Below are 20293 nucleotides of genomic sequence, written 5' to 3'. Positions count from 1 at the left end.
GCCTATTCCCCTAAGGAAATGCTAACACAATTGAGAAGACTCCACGTAATTCAGGATATCTGTTGCGGCGCTGTTTATAATGTTAACAGTTTTTGCTGCTACAGTTTGGTGAGCCTTTAAAATACTGGCTCTCTCTGAGTTTCAGGTGGTGGATATGATATACAGAAAGTTCTCAAAATTATATTTGAAAGTCCTGCCCTTTCTTTCCCTCAATGGGTCGCCCTTCAGTCATAGGCAGGCGATGGGGAGAATGGTCTTTAAATGTTAATGGCCTCCCATCTGGATTCGGGGAAACTTTACGGACTTCTTTGTACTGTTCTGTGTTGCTTGAATTCTGTAAGCAATGAACATTTATCATTTTAATTTAAAAAAAAGGGATCTTTTTCAAAAGGAAGAAAAAAGTTTCAGTGATTATAAAAGATGAGTAAGTTAAACCTTCACTGCAAAGCCAACCTCTCTGTGAGTCGCCTTGACGTAAAGACTGGAGCCCCCGTGCTGCCGTGAGCACATGAGCCCGGGTCCTGGCGCCCCCAGGCCGAGGACGACCGCTAGGCCCTGAGCCGGCACCCGGTGTGGCCTGGGGGGCCGCCCCTAACTCAGGCCGGTTCCCTCAGCTGTGAGGCTGGAGTCAGGCTTCCACCCCGCCTCATTCGCAAGGCTCGTGACACCGTACAGGAGACAGGGATCAAGACCATCCTCAAGAGGAAGAAATGCAAAAAGGCAAAGTGGCTGTCTGTGGAGGCCTTACAAATAGCTATGAAGAGAGGCGAAAAGCAAAGGAGAAAAGGAAAGATATTCCCATCTGAATGCAGAGTTCCAAAGAACAGCAAGGAGAGACAAGAAAGCCTTCCTCAGCGATCAATGCAAAGAAACAGAGGAAGACAGAATGGAAAAGACTAGAGATCTCTTCAAGAAAATCAGAGATACCAAGGGAACATTTCATGCAAAGATGGGCTTGATAAAGGACAGAAATGGTATGGACTTAACAGAAGCAGAAGATATTAAGAAGAGGTGGCAAGAATACACAGAAGAACTGTACAAAAAAGATCTTCACGACCCAGATAATCACGATGGTGTGATCACTCACCTAGAGCCAGACAGACATCCTGGAATGTGAAGTCAAGTGGGCCTTAGAAAGCATCACTACGAACAAAGCTAGTGGAGGTGATGGAATTCCAGTGGGGCTGTTTCAAATCCTGAAAGATGATGCTGTGAAAGTGCTGCACTCAATATGCCAGCAAATCTGGAAAACTCAGCAGTGGCCACAGGACTGGAAAAGGTCAGTTTTCATTCTAATCCCAAAGAAAGGCAATGCCAAAGAATATTCAGACTACTGCACAACTGCACTCATCTCACACGCTAGCACGGAGAAGGCAATGGCACCCCACTCCAGTGCTCTTGCCTAGAAAATCCCGTGGATGGCGGAGCCTGGTGGGCTGCAGTCCACGGGGACGCACAGAGCCGGACACGACTGAAGCAGCAGCAGCAGCAGCAGCAGCACACACTAGCAAAATAAGCTCAGAATTCTCCAAGCCAGGCTCCAACAGCACGTGAACTCCCAGATGTTCAAGCTGGGTTTAGGAAAGGCAGAGGAACCAGAGATCAAATTGCCAACATCTGTTGGATCGTCCAAAAAGCAAGAGAATTTTGGAAAAACATCTACTCTGCTTCATTGACTACGTGGAAGCCTTAGACTGTGTGGATCAAAACAAACTGGAAAATTCTTAAAGAGATGGGAACACCAAACCGCCTTACCTGCCTCCTGAGAAATCTGTATGCAGGTTAAGAAGCAACAGTTAGAATCAGACCTGAACAAAAAACTGGTTCCAAACTGGGAAAGGAGTACGTCAAGGCTGTATATTGTCACCCTGCTTACTTAACTTTTATGCAGAGTACATCATGAGAAATGCTGGGCTGGATGAAGCTCAAGCTGGAATCAAGATTGCTGGGAGAAATAGCAACAACCTCAGATATGCAGATGATACCACCCTTATGGGAGAAAACAGAGAACTAAAGAGCCTCTTGATGAAAGTGAAAGAGGAGAGTGAAAAAGCTGGCTTAAACCTCAATATTCAAAATATGAACATACAAAGTGGCAACCGGTCCCATCATTTCATGGTAAATAGATGGGGAAACAATGGAAACAGTGACAGACTTTATTTTTTGGGGCTCCAAAATCACTGCAGATGGTGACTACAGCCATGAAATTAAAAGACATTTGCTCCTTGGAAGAAAAGCTATGACCAACCTAGACAGCATATTGAAAAGCAGAGACATTACTTTGCCAACAAGGGTCCATCTAGTCCAAGCTATGGTTTTTCCAGTAGTTGTGTATGGATGTGAGAGGTGGACCATAAAGAAAGCTGATGCTGAAGCTGAAACTCCAATACTTTGGCCACCTGGTGCAAAGAACTGACTCATTGGAAAAGACCCTGATGTTGGGAAAGATTGAAGGCAGGAGGAGAAGGGGATGACAGAGGATGAGATGGTTGGATGGCATCACTGACTCAATGGACATGAGTTTGAGCAAACTCTGGGAGTTGGTGATGGACAGGGAGGCGAGTGCTGCCATCCATGGGGTCACAGAGTCGGACACGACTGAGCGACTGAACTGAACAGTTAAGATAATTAGCGCAAAATGACTTAACTTTGAAATCTCTGATCCTTGAAGTGATGGTAGGAAAAGTTCTCAATTGTTTGAGAGTTTGAGGCTCTCAGAGAGCCCCTTTTCCTGAGCCACCCGTCACTAAATAATGAAACAACATACAAGTTGGGGGCAGGACCACCTCAGGGCTGACCCCCATCCACAGGTGCAGCTTAGAACCTTGCTACTTAAAGCGTGGCCTGTGGCCCAGCAGAGTCGGTGCCGGGCGCGGAAAGCCGTGTCAGGGTCTGAACTGATGCCACACCGCCCACTCCCCCACACATACACGCAAAGGGTTCAGAGCAAGTCAGTGCGTGAGAAGCACTATTTTGGGGACAGAGTCTAATCTACAGGACACACAGACCTTGTTTTATTGCGCTTTGGAAATATTGTGTTTTGTACAACTGAGAGTTAGTACAAGCTTATTGACACTCATTTTCCAGCAACACTATCTTTAAAGTGAGTCTGTTCTTTCTTTAAGACGTGAAGCCGTCACACAGCTAGCAGACGTCCTGAGAGCTTGCGTGCTCACTCCCGCAGGCGTGTCCGACTCTTTGCAACCCCATGGACCGTAGCCCGCCAGGCTCCTCTGTCCATGGGGTTCTCCAGGCAAGAACACTGGAGTGGGCTGCCGTGCCCTCCTCCAGGCATCTTCCCGACCAGGGATGGAACCCAGGCCTCCTGCATCGTCAGGCCCCTGAGCCACGGGGAAGCCCGGCCCAGGACATGCTCTCAGGCTATCTTAGAGCCTCAGGTCTGCCCGGCAGGGCGATGACAAACGGGGTACTTCTCTTTGCACTTCTGCCGCTGGCTTTGGTGAGGTTTCCTTTGCTTTCCCTCACCAGCTGGATCACACATTCTTCCCCGGGCGTTTCCAGTGATTCTGCTAAGCTAGTGATCAGAGCCTTGTCCAAAAGACTTCAGTCTTTAGAGCAAAGTAGAGGCGACATGAGATTCCGACTTCTGCCGCACGTATTTGACTTGGAAGAAGGGCGTCATCCTCCTCTCTGGACCCCCTGGAAACGCTGCACGATCTGGTCCGGGTAAGGCAGGAAGCTCCCCGCCGAGGCCTTTAGGAAGCGTGTGTCATGCGAGCGTCGTCCATGAGGTGGCGCTATTGCGCCACAGAAGGAGGCGTCCCTCCTGCCTCTCCGTCTGAAAACCCCAAAACTGCTTTAAAAAGAGATCCCAGGGCTGAGAGGAATCACTTCTGGGGCTCTCACGTGCAGTTGGTGAGTGTGGTCCATGCTATTTAGCACACGCTTGAACACTGGTAATGATACACGCTCAGCACAGGAAAGAAACGGCCCCCGCGTGCTGCGCGGTGGCTGCCGCGGTGGGTCTCACCAGATGCGAGCGAATCCGGGGGACCCGGCCCGGCTGGCGCGCTGCCTCCTGCCGGCTCGCCGCCCCCCTCACTCGGCCCTGAACCCCGGCGGCTCCGTCCTGTCTCCCAGCCCTGGTCTCTCGCAGGCCGACGCTTTTCTTCCCACGGTCACGTTGCACACGCTCGTGAACCCAGCTGTTTGCAGAGTGTGTGTTCCTGCCCCTTTCTCAGTGTCTCATCTGTTTTGTTTCTGAGGCTGATCTTGTCTGTCTGCCCTCCTGGGAGTAACCCCTGAGGGATGGGGTGCATGGGGCTCGCACACCCGGGTGTCGAGAGCTGCCCCTTGCCCCTGACAGCGCTGGGGTGGTCCCCAGGGTCAAGCGGCGCTGGGAGGGGGGTGGCTGGGAGCTGAGGGGCTGGGAGCTGGGGGGCTGGGAACTGGGGGGCTGGGAAGAGGGCTTATTCCCTTTCCTGCAAAATGGATTGTTCCTTTTTGTTTCAATTGTGGTAAAATGCACAGCTGGCTCAGCCAGTATAGAATCCACCTGCGATGCAAGAGACCTGGGGTGGATCCCTGGGTTGAGAAAATCCCTGGAGAAGGGAAAGGCTACTGACTCCAGTATTCCGGCCTGGAGAATTCCATGGACTGTGTAGTCCGTGGGGGCACGAAGAGCCGGACACAGCCGAGTGACGTCCACATTCGCACAGCCTAAACTGGAACGTCTGCGCTATTCTGGAGTCCGCAGCGCCGCGGCAGCCAGTGCGTTCTCAGCTCTGTGCTCCCATCTCTCCACCCTCCCCCAGACTTCCTCGCCCCCCAAACTGAAGCTCAGTCCCCATTAAACTCCACCCGCCCCTCCCTGCCCCGCCCCCCCCCACCTGCTCGCTACACTCTGTCTCCATGACGTCGACGGCTTGTACTCGTGGGGTCAGGTGGTACAAGGCTCTTTGTGTCCGGCTTGTCTCCCTGGGCCTGATGTCTTCAAGGTTTATCTGTATTGGAGGCTGTGTCAGAATGTCCTTCTGTGTAAGTCTAACTGGTACTCCACTGTATGGAGAGACTACCTTTGGTGTGCCCATCATCTGCGGATGGACGTTGGCTTGCTCACACCACTTGGCTCTTGAGAAGCATGCTGCGTGAGCCTGGGTGTGCAAATGTCTTTGAGATTCTGCTCTCAGTTCTTTTGGACAGGTATCCGGAAGTGGGGCTCCTGGATCACGTGGTTGCTCGACTTTTGGTGTTTTGAGGAAGCTGCGTGCAGTTCTCCTCGGGATGTACCATTCAGCATCCCCGCCAGCAGCACACAGGTGTTCCCTTTTCTCCACACGGCCCCCAACGCTTGTTCAGACCACGTTTAAAACCTGCTGGGCGCGCACATCTAGCAGGGAAGAGTTAGCGTCCTGCTGGGCGTGCAAGAGTTGGCGTCCTGCCTCATTCGGAGCTCTTGATGGCTGTTTCTGTCGGGACGCCTGCCTTCTATTTTCCCAGGCAGTGTGCAGACTATTTCTTTTAATCAATTTGCCTTCACTTCCCTCTTTTTGAGATGGTCATTTAAGATAAAAACTACACTGACTTCTTTCTTGTTGGGAAAACATCATAGTATGGTTTAGAATTGTTTCTGAAAGCAGAGGAGGTGTGTGAAAGGACTGCCTTCAGGATGTCAACTTTTGGGTTCTCTAGCCAGATGGTGACTGAGGATCAGAGCTCTGGTTCTTCGAATGAGGAGGGCGGAGTCTAGCAGGTGAAGGCAGGAGCCTTCCGAGCTGCGGACAGCAGAGGGGGGCCGACCGCAGGAGGCGAGTCCCAGGCCCCACGCCCTGTCCACGGGGGTGAGATGCGCAAGCCGGCCCTCAACATCCATTTCCTGGATTTCAGTGAGTGCCAGGCACGAGTCACGGATGATGGATACAGATTGCGGTTCGTCTGTGTCACCAGCAAACCACTCTCCGAAGTTTTACCCAAGCTTTACTTTTCCTCGCGTTACGATAGTTCGGGGGAGAGAAACAGCGTGTCTGAAGGATAGATGCTCCTGGTGTGACCCCAGCTGTTCTCCTTGGGGTTCAGGAAGCCCCTGCCAGGGCGAGGGTGGATGGCGTGTCCAGAGGGAGACCCTCCGTGTTCCTGGCAGGGGCCCTTCCCCGGGCGCTGCCCTTGCTCTCAGCAGACTGTCTTGGCATCTGATTCTTCGTGTACAAGAACCCAGAGAGGACCTCAAGTGACATATCATTTAAAATAAGGGTTAAATTATTTAAAATAATAGCATGTGGAATCCATGGAAGTGGCGCAGATGGACCTATCTGCGGGGCAAGAATAGAGGCGCAAACGTGGAGAACAGGCTTGTGGGCACAGGGGTCGGGAGGCTGGGACTACCTGGGAGGTCATACTCACACACTCCCGTGCGCAGAACGGACAGCTGGTGGGAGCTGCTAGCACAGGGACCTCGGCTCGGTGCTGTGGTGCCTGGGCGAGTGGGACGGGGGCAGGGAGGCTCCAGAGGGAGGGGGACACACGCATGCGTGCGGCCGAGTCATCTCACCGCGCAGCGGAAACCAGCACGGCACTGCAAAGCAAATATGTTCCAGCTTTTTAAAAAGAAGAAAAACAATATCGCAGCGCATTACTGAAATAGGTGTGCCAGCATGGACGCCACTGGCTCTGTCCACAGAGGTTCTGTGAAGCTGGGGTAAAATATAGCACTTTCTAAATGTTCCAGGCTCAAATCTACAATTTTGAAAGCCCGCTTCTCCTGTCTATGAGCATACAAAGCAGGTGTTCCTGTGAGCTGGGTGTGACCACACACAGGCGAGGAGGGATTTCCCACTCGGACGCACAGCACTGGCCTCGGTTTCTCGAAGTGAAGGGGCGGGCAGGGTCCCACCTCCCACCTCCCCCATGCCCTCCCTCCTCCCCTCCCCTCCCCTCCCTTCCCCTCCCTTCTCCTCCCCTTCCCCTCCCCCCTCCCTGCCACTAACGCACAAACTCTGAGTCTTTGTTCATTTTCGTGTCTAATGTCTGGGCAAGAAAGAAAACGATAGCTAAGACCTGCAAATTCTATCCTCACAGGATTGGTAAACCCTTCAAATGGCCTGCTGAGCGCATGGCCTGATGGGGATTTCAGAGATGCTCCGGGCCACGAGTGGGCCTGTCCTTGCTGTTGGGCAGTCCCTTCCCTCGGTGAGCTCCTTGTGCACTCACATCGATTCCCCAGCAGGGCGGGGCCCCCGGCCTGGCCTGGAAGCCCAGTTCCACGCTCAGCCCCTCTGTGGTCACGGACAGGTCAGGGACCCGTGCTCAGCTCATCCGTCAAAACCAGCTGCTGATGCCACGTCTGGGGGGAAGCAGAGTTCGCCACGGAGCCCGAGCTCCTCGCTGCCTGAGGTCCTGGCAGCAGAGTGGACTGTGACACGGGCCGGGGCGTGAGGGGTGGGGGTGCAGGCGGTGGTGGGGAAGCTGGGCCTGGAAGGAGAAGGGCCAAGCCGCATGGGGGCAGGCAGATGGGGGTCCCAGAGTGCCGTGGGCTGGGTACCCCCGGACCGCCTGCCCCGCTCCTAAGGTCAGTGTGACCAGTGCTGGGGGGCGCTGGAAGGCATTTCATGGCAGAGACCATCTTGTAGCGGAGCACCGGGTCTTCCTGGCAGAGAAGCCTGATCCTGATTAGGCTTCCATCGGGTGGCCCATCTATGGGCTCCGGGCTCCTCCCGTGGGGGGATCACACTGGCCTGCTTGGCTCTGCAGCTGGGAGGTGGGGGGAACCACCAGAGCAAGAGTTTGAGCTACGGACACGCTCTGCGCAGCCAGCATCCGCAGCCCCTTCTGCTCACCACTGTGGGTGGCAACCCACAGCGTCCCGGCCGAGCCCTGGCGACCTGGTCTGAGCAGATCTGCCCACGCGGCTCCCCCACCCACCCCCGTGCCATCCCTCCCGCCCGAGGGCCGTGGTCGAGGTGTTGCTATTCCCTGCACTTCCATCGGTCCTGGGAGCCATCTGACAGCCGCCTGGGGCTCAGGATGGGGAGGAGACAGGCTCCGCAGCTCAGAGACTTGGTGTGACTCTGGCCACACCACCAGGTGCGGGGTCACAGCTCTGTGTAACTTGCCCACTCTGAGCCTCATTTCCTTACAAATCTACCTGAAGAGTAGCTGGGAAGATAAAAGAAAATGCTACCCAACATCTGCTCTGGGACGCGGCGCACGCAGCGAGAGGGTGGTGACTGCTACAGAGAGAAAGCCGCTGCTACACTAACCTGGCGCCTCGCTTTCGTCCCGGTGAGCGGAGGGCTGGCTTCCTGTCCCCTGCATCTGCCGCGGTCCTGGCGCTCCTGCGCCAGTCCGGGGGCCGTGCCAGTTCTTGGCGTCAAAGGAGGCTGCTGCAGCCACACTCCCGTTTCATCCTGAAACTGAGCTCTTACTGTTCTGAAAACCCTTGAGATAAGCTCTTGTCTTCTAGCCCTAGAGGTTTAGAGCAGGAAGAAGCTAGAGACTGCCTGACCCCTCCCTTGGCATTTGATGAGAAAAGGCCTGAAAAGCTCAGGGCGCGCCAGCAAACGAGAAGCAGGGACTCAGGCCCAGCTGAGCTCCCTGGGCGCCCACTCGGGCCTGGCTGGTCGGTCGGCAGGCGCCCGCCGGGATCCTGTGGTCACAGCTCATTGCATCTCCTCCCGAAGACAAGGGTGAAGGCGCCCGAGTCTGCCAGCTTCGACGCCGAGGCTCTCGCCTCCTGCCACCTCCTCATTCTTGTGGACACACGTGTGGCTGTCAGGGTGATGGGCTCGGCCGGGGCTGTCCAGTTGGCTCTGGCAGTCAGACCTGGAGCTGGAGTTGGAGAAGTAGCTCCGAGAAGCGCTCCCCAACGCCTTTTCTGGCAGCTTTGCTGGAGCTGTATTGTGATTGGCATCGGGAGGGCCAGGCGGGAGCTGAGCCACCCCTGCTCAGGAAAGTCACAGGGCCTGACCCTCACCTCCAGGCACGAGGCAGGCCGAGGGGATTCCGAGGAGGCTCTGCGCCTCGTCCCCCCGGCCTGGCGTCACTGAGAGCTCCTCAGCACTCCCTGCCTTGCTTCAGCCGGCCCGGCGGGAGCAAAATAAATCTTTATTTGGTGCCCCTCTCACAGTCCCGGGTTGTAGTCTGTCTCCACAGCAGTTAGTTTCTGGTGACGGTAGATGATGAGCTCAGGGTGGAAGGCAGGTAAACCTTCATAAACCGTCTGGGGCGGGTGGAGGCTTCCTCGTCCTGGAGCGCATCTGGGGGAAAACAGTCTCCAGGGTGGATTAGAAATCTGGTCCCACTTGGGTTTACGAGGGTGAGGGTGGCCCCAGGTGCTGCCCCAAGATCACGGCTGTGAACAATGGCCTTCCCTGGTGTGACCTGAGTGGGGCGCCCCAACCTTGCCTTGAGGTTGCGAGTCTCTTCTCTCCAAGTGTGTAATTGCTTGTAAGGGCGTCCCTGGTGGCTCAGTGGTAATGAATCTGCTTCCAATTCAGGAGATGCGGGTTCGATCCCTGGATTGGGAAGATCCCCTGGAAGAGGAAATGGCTACCCACTCCAGGATTCTTGCCTGGAGAATCCCACGGACAGAGGAGCCTGGCGGGCTACTGCCAAGGGGTTGTAAACAGACAGCGAGTAAACGGCGACAGCTGATTTTTAATGGCAGTGTCTAAACATTCACAGTCCTTCCACCCTCAGCCTGGCTCTCCCTTGAGGGCTGCTGCGCCCTATCAGCCTCAGGTGAGCGTCCTGGGCCAGGGACAGGGCGCGGGCAGCTCCCCGTCATTGCGGCTCTTGCTTTTTCCTGTCTGCTTTCAGGCTGGACCCACCGCTGCTCAGCTCCCAAGGCTACTCAATGCCTGCGTTGCGCTCAGCACTTCTTTCACAGTTTTGCAGGCTTTTGGACACTGGGTTTATTTCACGCTTTCCAGCAGGCCACGTGCTCTGTGAGGTGGGGACCCCACCGGTCAGCCCCCCGTCTCCACAAGCCCAGTGTCTACGCTGCTCATGGAGTCGTGAACAGGTGACTCGAGCACCTGAGCAGACTTGACTTGTGAACATGCTAACTCCACAGTCTCTGTCCCTCTGCCCCCGTGCCCGGACCGCCAGCCCCCGTCATGATCAAGGCAGTCTCCTTGGGACACTGCTCAGGAGCATTCACGTATGATGTGAGCTTCAGCCTAATTCCTTTGCCTTCAGCATGGACACAGGATGTCTTCCTTATTCTTAATAATTGAATAACCCTTCAAAGCTGCCCTTCTAGTGGGTGGGCCCCAGGAGCCCTGGCCTGTGTCGTCTCCGTGATGGGCCCCAGGAGCCCTGGCCTGTGTCGTCTCCGTGATGGGCCCCAGGAGCCCTGGCCTGTGTCGTCTCCATGACTCCACTGTTTGTCCAAGACTGTCTCAGTCGCACCCCCACCCACACGCACCTGAGTTGCTAGCGCGTCTCTTGCTAAAGGTGAGTTTCTGAGTTACATGCACGGGATGATGGCATTTCATGCAACAACGGGAAACGAGGAGCTTCACCCACGTCTTTTCTCCAGATGCATCATATTTCAGTGTCCTCTTTATAAGTTCAGAGATCTGAGACTCATCCATATTACAAAGACTATTTCTTCAAATATGTTCCCACCATTAATCACCAGTTTCTTCCGTTCATCCTTGGTGTGGATGCAAAATCTGTACCAAAGTTTGCAGACAGATGTCCTGTCACTTGAATTTAACCAGCAGATGTGTTTTACTGAGCTGGTACAGTGTTTTTAAAAATACTATGAGCTAATATTTAAGAAGGAGACTTTACACGACAAGTCGGATTTGTGGCCGACCCACGCTGGCTGCCTTAGGCAGGGCTCTGCTGAGTCACTCCAGCCTTCTGGGTTGCTGCCCGCTGTTCAAATCCCTGAAAGTGGGCTTCCACGTGATTTGTTTTCTTTTTTCAAACTGCTAGTAATGATTTAAAAAATGTTGAAATGATAAATGGAAACAATAGCTTTTAAGAGGTTTAAGTTATGGGCTTGAGAACTCATCTGCGTGCATCTTTCTTAGTCTCATGGGACTCCCAGAAGCAGTGAGCACTTCCGATCAGCAAAGTGAGGAGCAGACAAAGGAGGAGCGCCCCTCTTGCTCTGTCCGCTCAGGAGCTCCTCCTCCCCGGCCCTGCGGCCCTGGCCTGGCAGCGGCCATGCTGTCCTGGGGGTGGTGGGAGGGCCAGCCGCCGCGGAGTGGCCTCCTCTCCAGTCCCCGCGGGCCTGCCCAGGTGCCGGCAGGTGTGGGATGACGACAATGTGGCTGCCACGGAGATGGGGTGGGGATGGGGTGTCCGTGTCCGTTCAGCCGGGGGCCCTAGTTTCCGTCCCCTGCAGAGTCCCCACGGCCACCGTCATCTGAGGCTCCCACACATCCTGAGTCAGATGCTGCTTGCACCTGGAGCGCCCGCTCCTGGGGGAGCACTGAGGGGGGTCCTTCCTCGTCCTGCTGGTTCAGAGCCTTCCCTTGGCCTCCGTGTGGACATGAAGCCTCATCCTCTCACTGTACAAATCCTAGCAAAACAGGGACCATGCCTGTAGGCAGATTTAATTGAGAACACGTCTAACTGGCAGCAAGCTCTCCCTTGGTGGCACCTAACAGGAACACACGTTTCACTCGAAGACACAGAAAATTTACTCTCTGATTCTTGTAAGAGAACCTGGAGCTACAAGAGGACACAGTGGACCCTTCCTTCCCACCTGCGACGTGTGTGTGTCCATCAAGAAACTGAAAATAATGATCTAAAACCTACGGTAAATCAGAAAGCTAAAATCTGAAACAGAAGTGTTCCAAGATAAGGAGAAAACACAAAGGAAGGTCGGGGCACTCCCGGAGATGAACTTAGTAAGAGAGAGAAAGTGTGGGGGTGGACCCCAGGGCCTGTGAGCAGGCTGGGGGGGGAGGGGCCGGGGGGAGGGGGAGGGGCGGTGGGGAGGAGGGGCGGTGGGGAGGAGGGGCGGTGGGGAGGAGGGGCGGTGGGGAGAGGGGCGGTGGGGGAGGGGGCGGTGGGGGCGGGGCGGTGGGGGCGGGGCGGTGGGGGAGGGGTGGTGGGGGAGGGGCGGTGGGGGGGCGGGGCGGTGGGGGGGGCGGGGCGGTGGGGGGAGGGGTGGTGGGGGAGGGGCGGTGGGGGGCGGGCGGTGGGGGTCTTCCAGAGGCTGGAGCTGGACGCGCCCACTGCTCGTGCGGTCCCAGGCCCAGGGGCTCACAGCCCAGCGGCACTGGGAGGCTGCCCGGCGTGGGGGGTGGGGGTCGAGGCCCGTCCTTGCCAGCGTTTCCCCCATGAGCGCGGGGTGGGGGGCTCTCACAGCCATTCCCTCAGTCCCCTCCGGCCGGGGTCCAGCCCACACTCCACTTGGCGAGGCAACTCCCGTGTGGATGTGGCTTTCCCAGGCCCTCGGCCCTGGGCGGGCTGGCTGGGGAGGGAGGCGTGTGCCGAGATGAGCCACACTCAGAGGCCTCTCCTCAGTGTCTTTCCCTGAAGACGAGCCTCTGCAAAGCTTCCGGCAGGGACCTCGGCAGGGACTCGGCTCGGCATGCCGGGGGACGGGCCAGGGACCTGGCGTCCAGCCACCGCCAGCATGGACCCTCTGCCCCGGGGAGCGGGGTATGAGGGGTACAGAGGAAAAAGCAATTCCCCCTTGGAGGCAGGCCTCGGAAAACGGAGCAGGAGAAAGCCACACTGGGCTTCCCCAGCCCGCCCAGAGGCAGGCCTGGGCCCAGGCAGGCAGCGGACGGTGGCTGGGTGCTCATGGTCAGGCCTCAGGCCTCCTGTACCACCAGCCCTGGCCTCAGTCCGGTCCACCCCATTTCGCTTCATCAGCCTCACACCCTCCGCCCTGTCCGCCCATCTGCCAAGTTGGGCTGGGAGGGCGGTGGTGGGAGGGGGCCGGGCTTCGTGTCAGTCTGAGGGTGGGGGGAGGTAAGCGCTTGGCTGTGCCAAGGAGGCGGTCACCGAGGCCCGGGGGTCCCCATGCGAGCGGGCACTCACGCTGGGCAAGAGGGCCATCCTCATCCTGGTGGCCACTTACGGCTTCATGTCCTATTACAAAGCAGGAGAGGCGGTCTGTGTCACGTGCTGTTCCTGCTCGGAGGCTCTGGTCCTCTGTGCTGGCCTCTAGCATCTGGATCTATAGAAAGCCTGCGTCTCCCCACAGAGCTTCATGCCGTGTGGGTGAGGCTTCCAGAAGCCCACAGTTTGAGCAATCGTCAGCTAGGCTGGCATAAAGATAGCGAGGAGCCGTCCCTCCCTGTAAATGGGTGGTGAGGCGCCTCTCCCCAGCCTCAAGGGTGGGGGGCGGTGGGCAGGGAGGCAGGGTCCCCGCAGGGCTGAGGCCAGAGGGCAGGGCTCTCCCACCACCCAGACACGTCCCCTTTCGCAGGAAATGCAGCAGACATTTAAATATTTCCAAACCAAACAAGACACCCTGAAGCACCCTCCTGCAACCCGCGCCCCGGGCCGGATCTGAAAATATCAAACAAGGCGGAGAAGAGGCGCCAAGCGGAAGCTGCCGGCGGGAGGGCTGCACAACAAAGTCGGGCGCGCTGGGCTCCTGCCTGGGCGCCAGGGGCTGCTCCAAACCGCGGGGCCAGGACCGGGTGGTCTCCGAGGCGCAGCTCCGAGGGTCCCGGCCCCTTCCCTGGGCCCAGGTGGCCAGCCGGGTGGCCTTGTGGGTTTCACATCTGCCTTCGGCTCCTTCCCACCAGGGCCCGCCTGCTTCCGGCTCTCGTGCCCTGCGGTGCTCAGGGAGCGGTCCTGTGCCCTAATTTGTCCTAAAAAGCCTGTCTTGTCCGCAGTGCTTAGATCTGATCTAACGTTTTCATCCGGGCTCTGCCGGCGCACGGAGCAAAGTCCCAGAACAAAGCTCCTGCCCTTCCCCTGGGAATTTGGAAAAAGTTCCTCTAACGCCAGCACAGAATCTGGGGAAGAAAAATGAAAGTTGTAACTCTGACCTCGTTCTGCATGTAATTGTTAATAGAGTTGTGGTTTCTTTCTTGGTTTTGTGATCTTGTTTTCCAAATTAAACCCCTCAGTGACTCAGCCTCCGCTCTGGTCCTGGGAGGCCCGCGGGGCTTGGGTTAAGGATGGGCATCAGAGGACTCAGTCCTGGGGGGCCACTGGCGGCTCCCTCCCAGGGGTGCCCCCTTGTCCCCAACCCATGGGGGTGTTTCAGTCTCAGAGGAAATTTGGGAGCAGAGTTTGAGTTCTTACAAGGGAGCCTGGGCCAGACCCCAGAAGGGCGGCCAGCTACCCGCCCCCCCCAACCAATGCCAGGGCTGGGCTCCTGCCGACACCCGGGCAAGGAGCTGGCCGGAAGGTGGGTCGGAACCTGCTCTGCTGTCAGCCCAGGGAGATGTCTCGCTGGGGTGGGAGGTTTGGGGCTGACAGAGGGCTGGATTTCCTGGGACCTTGGGGCAGGAGCAGGCAGGAGGAAGCCCCAGGGGCCCTGCCTTTGGGGGCCCACTCCCTGCGTAAGGAGAATGTAGGGCTAGAGACCCTTCAGGGAGCCCCCTCCCTGGAGGCCGTGGCCCCCCCCTCAACACACACACACGCTCTTTGTTGACCGCCTGCTTCAGTGTGTGGAGCAGGGGCCACCTGGTGTGGGGGCTGGCCCTCCCAGCTCCCAGTGGACCAGTCTGGGCCCAGCTTTCCTCAGTGCTCGACCTCCGTGACACTGCTCTTCCCCCGCTCAGCCCGGGAAAGGACTCCTTCCCGGACCCCTTCCCGGGTCTCTCAGGACGTGCTCCTCCACGCAGGGCCTGTCTGATGCTCCAGCCTCAGGGGTGTGCCCCTCCCCGTCTCCCCAGGGAATCACGGGGCCCTAGCTTGGAGCGGGGGCCGGAGGGGCCGGGGCTCCCGAAGGAGCATGAACCTCCCTCCTGGTCACCGAGGGGCGGATGCAGACGGGTGGCCCGGCCGCACCAGGGTCGTCCGTGCAGGCCCGACCTAGAGGCGGGCTGTGGGTGGGCAGTGGGCGGCGGGCGGCGGGCCGTAGGAAGTCAAGCTTCTGTTCAGCCTCGAACTTGGTTTATAGTCGTTCCAGGATGAATTCTGTCCCCTAAAATCCTCACCCTCGGTGACTGACTGGGAGGTGGGGTCGCCACAGAGGTAAGAGAGTCGCAGGGAGGTCCCAGAGGAGGCCCCGATCCAACACGAGCGGAGCCCCTAAAGCCCTGGGGCGCCTGGGCCCGAGGCAGGCAGAAGGACGGTGTCGTGGGCGTGTAGGGAGGAGGCGGCGTCTACCTGCTGCGGGGAGCTTCGGGAGGAATCAGCCCCTGGGAACACCTGATGCTGAGAAAGTTAGCGCCTCCCGCTTAGGCCCCCGGATCTGTGCTCTCTGTCACCGCTGCCCCCGCAGACGAAGGCAGCAGCCTTCCAACCGGCCCTCTGCGGGCCCCAAACCTGGCCCCCCTGATTCCTGCTCTGGGCATCCCTGCAGCTCTACCAGGCCAGGCGTCCGTCTCCCATCTGCCCACCATGTGCGGGAACTGGCTGAGACCCCTGCAATCACACCCCCCCCGAAACCTGGGACACGGACCTGTGCCCTGCTGTCCATTTAGGACACTGAGGCCCAAACCACCCCAGTGCTGTTGCCTCGGCCCAGCGGCCCCCTCTGCCTGCCTCTGCTCGGGGGGCACACACGGACGTGGAGAGGAGAGGCTGTCTGAAGACATTCCGGGGCACGTCTTCCTGAGCAGGTGAGCTTTCTCCACAGGCGATTTCTGGGGAAGCAAAGGCACCGGGCTTCTCCCCGTCGCCTGGAGCAGCAGGACGGTCCGCATGTCGGCCAGCCAGCTGTGCCCCTCGAGGCCAGGGCAGCCCCTTTCACTGCTGCTGCTGGGTGGGTTCTGACCCGGGTGGAGTCCAGGCCGCTTCCTGGTGCCTCTCGAGCTCGGGTCCTGACGTGAAGGGGTCAGCCCGACAGGCCTGCCCCCAGACCTGCTCTCACCCCTGCAGGGAGCGCCCCGAGCTCAGAGGCGGGCGGTGCAGAGCCCACGGGGACCTCGGCCCTTGGTGGAGCGGCCCATGCCCCCACCCCAAGTGCCGTGTGTGTCTGGGACAGCTGTGGGTCCCACGCTGGTTCCAAGCCGTGGCCTCGCCTCTGGCAGCGGGTCGGTTTAGCCTTTGAAAACAAAAGCGACAGTTGGAAAGAGGCTGTTTTCCTGCTTCTAGAATCAGAGGAGGGGAAATTCCCGTCTTTAGAGAAGGGAACCTCGGAAGGCGGTTATTAAACTGTTGTGGTCAATTCGGAGACTCGGAAAGACGGCAGGCGTGGTGCAAGGTCGGCTTCAGTCCTCGGGCTGGAAGCACACTGCGCAGAAGGTGGCGTGTGAGCGTGTGTCCACGTCACCCTGTGCGTCTGTGGGCGCATCTGTGTGTGACCGTGTCTGTCTGTCCACCTGCAGGCCCGTGCCTCTGCGTGCCTGCCCACTTAAGCAGGGCCTCCGGCGCTGGCCGGGGCGCCAGGCTCTCCCGGGCAGTGCTGGGTCCCCCACTTGGCCCTGACGGATGGAGTATTGTCAGCGTCCAGGGCCTGGGGGCCCTGCGTCCCCCCAGTCCCCCATTGGTGCCTCCCCCACCCTCCTCAGGAGGAACCAGGGTCACTGATTCCTGTTTGGTTACACCCTGTGGCCACGGGGTGGTGACCCCTTCCCCGTGCGGAGCTGGGGCCAGAGCCTCCCCGCCATACACCCGGTGCTTCTGCGAGACCGGGGTGGGGCCCCCACGCCGCCCAGCCAAAGCTGCCGGGGGCAAGCGGTGTGCCACTGGGGTGGACAGCAGCTAAACACAGCTGATGGCCGTCTTTTGTCTGAAACCCACGACGATAAGGCCTCCTTAGAGGGTTTCTGTAAAACATAAACAAGATCGTGCTCATTAGCGGTTGTCAATCCCGCCCAAGCCGCAGAGGCAGCTGGGGGCCATTTGAGGACTGCCGGGGCCAGGCCCCGTAGGGAGCCGACTTCCCTGTCCGGGGGTGACATGCGTGGTGTTCAGAGCTCCCCGGGTTCCCACCAGGAGGCAAGGCTGTGACCCGCCGCTGTGGCCACGAGTCACCAAGTAACAGCCGTTGACTCGCTCTCTCTGGACCGAATGCCAGCCTGGTCACCTCGAATTTCAATCCAGGAAAGTGGTTCCTGATGGAGGTTCTTCTTCTTGAAGAACAGCCATTAGTGGGGGTTGCCCTGTGGTTCAGCCACTCACCCCCCCTCCAACACACACACACTCTCCTGGTGGTTCAGATGGTAAAGAATCCACCTGCAATGCAGAAGACCCAGGTTCGATCCCTGGGTCGGGAAGATCCCCTGGAGAAGGAAATGGTAACCCACTCCAGTATTCTTGCCTGGAGAATCCCGTGGATGGAGGAGCCTGCAGGCTGTAGTCCAAGGGGTCGCAAAGAGTCGGACACGACTGAGCGACTAACACTTTCTACCTGTCAGTGCAGGGTGGATGGAGTGAGGAAGACCACGGTGGCGTGCTCACACAGGGGAGGGGAGCCCCAATGAAGAGACGCCCCCTGCGGCAGCTCGAGCCCCCACCCACGTCTCTGTGCCCTGCCTCCACCTCCCCTGCGGTGGGCAACGAGCGATGACAAGGATGGGCCTGGGGGCACCGTGGGGATGAGCGTGGGAAGCGGAGTGGGGCCCCGGGCCAGGTCCCAGCCACGAGAACAAGGGCTATGGCAGAGAGAGGCCCTCAGACTCAACAAAGTGGGAGCAGCTTATGCCTCCGGGGAGCTCTTCCCCTCCCGGGCGGTGCTGAGCTGTCAGGGGTCAGGCCCCCACACCTCTTTGTGAGACAGCAGTTCCTGGGCGGAAGGGGGCCCTTCCAGAGGGGACACTGGAGGCACCTCCTTCAGCAGCCCCTCCCAGACCCCCTCCTCGCTCTCACGCACTCAGGCCGAGAGCCCTGGGACTGGAGCCCCGAACACGCACCAGTCAGTAGCTGCACACTCAGGGCGCGCTGAACTCCGAAAGACCTTCTAGCACTTTCACTGTTTCTCAAGTGAGCTTGACATCCATGAGCTGTGACCCAGCCTGGCCCAGTGGCTGCATCTGGGGTGTTTTTCTTGCTCAGATAGGATTTCGTGGAGGCAGTTTTGGTAAAAAGTATTTCCGCTCTGATAAAATATATTAAAATACATTTCCATGCTCAAGAGGCCACTGCCTGTTCCGAATTAATCACCATTATGCTCAGTCACTAGGTGACTAGGTGGATAGGAATCTACAAGGGAGGTTTTCTTTCGGGAAGGAGGCGCTAATTCCATCTAACACCTGAAGATTTCCCTGGAAACCAGACTTCCACTTCCTAAAGTGTAAGTCGAGGTGACTCTCCCCAAGCACTAGGGCCGTTGCTGCAGCAGCTGAGAAGCTTTCAGCATGAGCAACGGGAGCATCCACTCACGTGCCCAGAATCCTGGCAGAAGTCCAGGAAAACAGAAGGACCTGGGGTTCACAGTGATGCCTGTGGCGGCCGCAGGACGGCCGTGGGCTCGGGGGACCGCAGCCCTGCCTCAAGGCTGCGCCGCTCCCGTCGGGCCGGGAGCTCCCGAGAGACAGAGCCCCCTCTGCAGACTGCTCGTCTCTCCGTCTCTCCCACCCCCGCCGCTGGTACCGCCTGACCCATCTCTGTCTGGGGGTCACTGAGGGGAACTCTACCTTCTCTCTGTTCCACCCTCTAAAGATTTTTATCACCAACAAAGGCATTCCTTTTCCTGCCGGCTTTAATCACCACCGCTGTCCGTCTGGAGAGCTGTGACGTCACTGTGGACTAACCCAGACTCCCGGTCCCGAGGTAGAGAAACCTCAATGCTTCCACCTGGCTTCTCTTTGCAAAGGTCAGTAGAATGGAACAAGGTATATCATGGCTTTGGATAAAAAGGGGAGTTTTCTACTTCCTTGTGCAGGGCTCAGCTCTAAGTTAGGCCTTACATTTCCCAGGGGCCAATAATCCATCAACCTGCTTTCAAAAACCCTTCTCAGATCTTTGCCTAACTAATTAACATACAAGCCTTAACACCCACCCGTCTGAACCTGTAAAATCTGGGTAACTCAGGCTGCCCTCCCGGGCCTGTGGGTCTCACAGTGTGCTCCTGGGCCCACACTGCCGACATCGCCCGGGAGCTGACTGGGGATGCGGGCTCCTCGGACTTATCAGAGTCGGGGTGGGCCCAGCAGCCCGCGCTCCATCAGCCCCGTGACCGATGCGGCCATCTCACCCGCGTCGGCAACGCCAGACAGAGGAGTCTCGTCAGTGACCTTGTCACTGGGCTTCCCTGTGGCGGGCTTCCCAGAGTCAGCCTTTTTCTGCAGCTCGCACCCCTGCACACAGCCGCGGAAGGTGTTATTTCCCAATGACATTTGCTCACTCAGTGTCTTTGTCATACTGTGGTAATTCGTACGCTATGTGAAGCTTCAACGTCAGTATCCATCATCCTCACTCGTGTTACGGTGGTCTGTGCTGAGCGGTCTCGATGTCACTGTAACACCATGGCTCCCTGAGGGCTCCGGCGAGGCTCAGCATCTCTAAGGGTCGCTCACTTGCGCTTAGTTGTGGCCGTGCTGCGTCTCCCTGTGGCTTGCGGCTTCAGTGGTGCCGCACAGGATTGGTACTGCCCCACGGCGCGTGGGATCCTCCCGGACCAGGGATCAAGCCCCCGTCCCCTGCATTGGCAGGCGGATTCTCAGCCACTGGACCACCAGGGAAGAGCCGGGGTCGAGCACTTTTAGTGATAAAACCTTTTAAAATTGAGGTCTGCCCACTGCTTTTTGGACACAACACTACTGCCCTCTTGACAGGCCCCAGCAGCGTGTACACATAACTTTTACCTGCCCTGGGAAACTAAAAGTTTACGTGACTCACTGTATTGCAGGATTTAGTTTAAGCCGAGCCCACTGTATCTCCGAGGTCTGCCTGCGCGGATCTGCGACAGGACCGGCGTCCTGACGTCAGAGGAGTCCGAGGTGGGAGGGCACCGAGCCGGCCGCTGGGGGCACCGCGGACCCCGCATCCCGGGCGCCGGCCGGCTCTCCCCACTAGGGGGCGCGCGGGGCTCGCCGGGCTGGCCGCAGCCCTCCTCGCAGGTCCTGTCATCCCCTGTATAAACAAGTTACGTGCAAGTGTTTAGGATATAAATTACGACCATGCCGGCTGCCTTGGAAGGAATGTAAACACAGCACTGTGGTCGGAGCAGACTCTGAAACTGACTTCATAATTTATAGCAGGCCCCCGAGTAGCTCAGAATAAAAGGAGGAAAAAAAATCCCTATTTAACTGCAAATATGATAAAGCAGACACAAAAAAATGTTTAAATCACA

The sequence above is a fragment of the Capra hircus genome, chromosome 23, assembly GCF_001704415.2.
Source record: "Capra hircus breed San Clemente chromosome 23, ASM170441v1, whole genome shotgun sequence".
In the NCBI taxonomy this organism is placed as follows: Eukaryota; Metazoa; Chordata; class Mammalia; order Artiodactyla; family Bovidae; genus Capra; species Capra hircus.
This window is presented reverse-complemented; position numbering follows the sequence as displayed.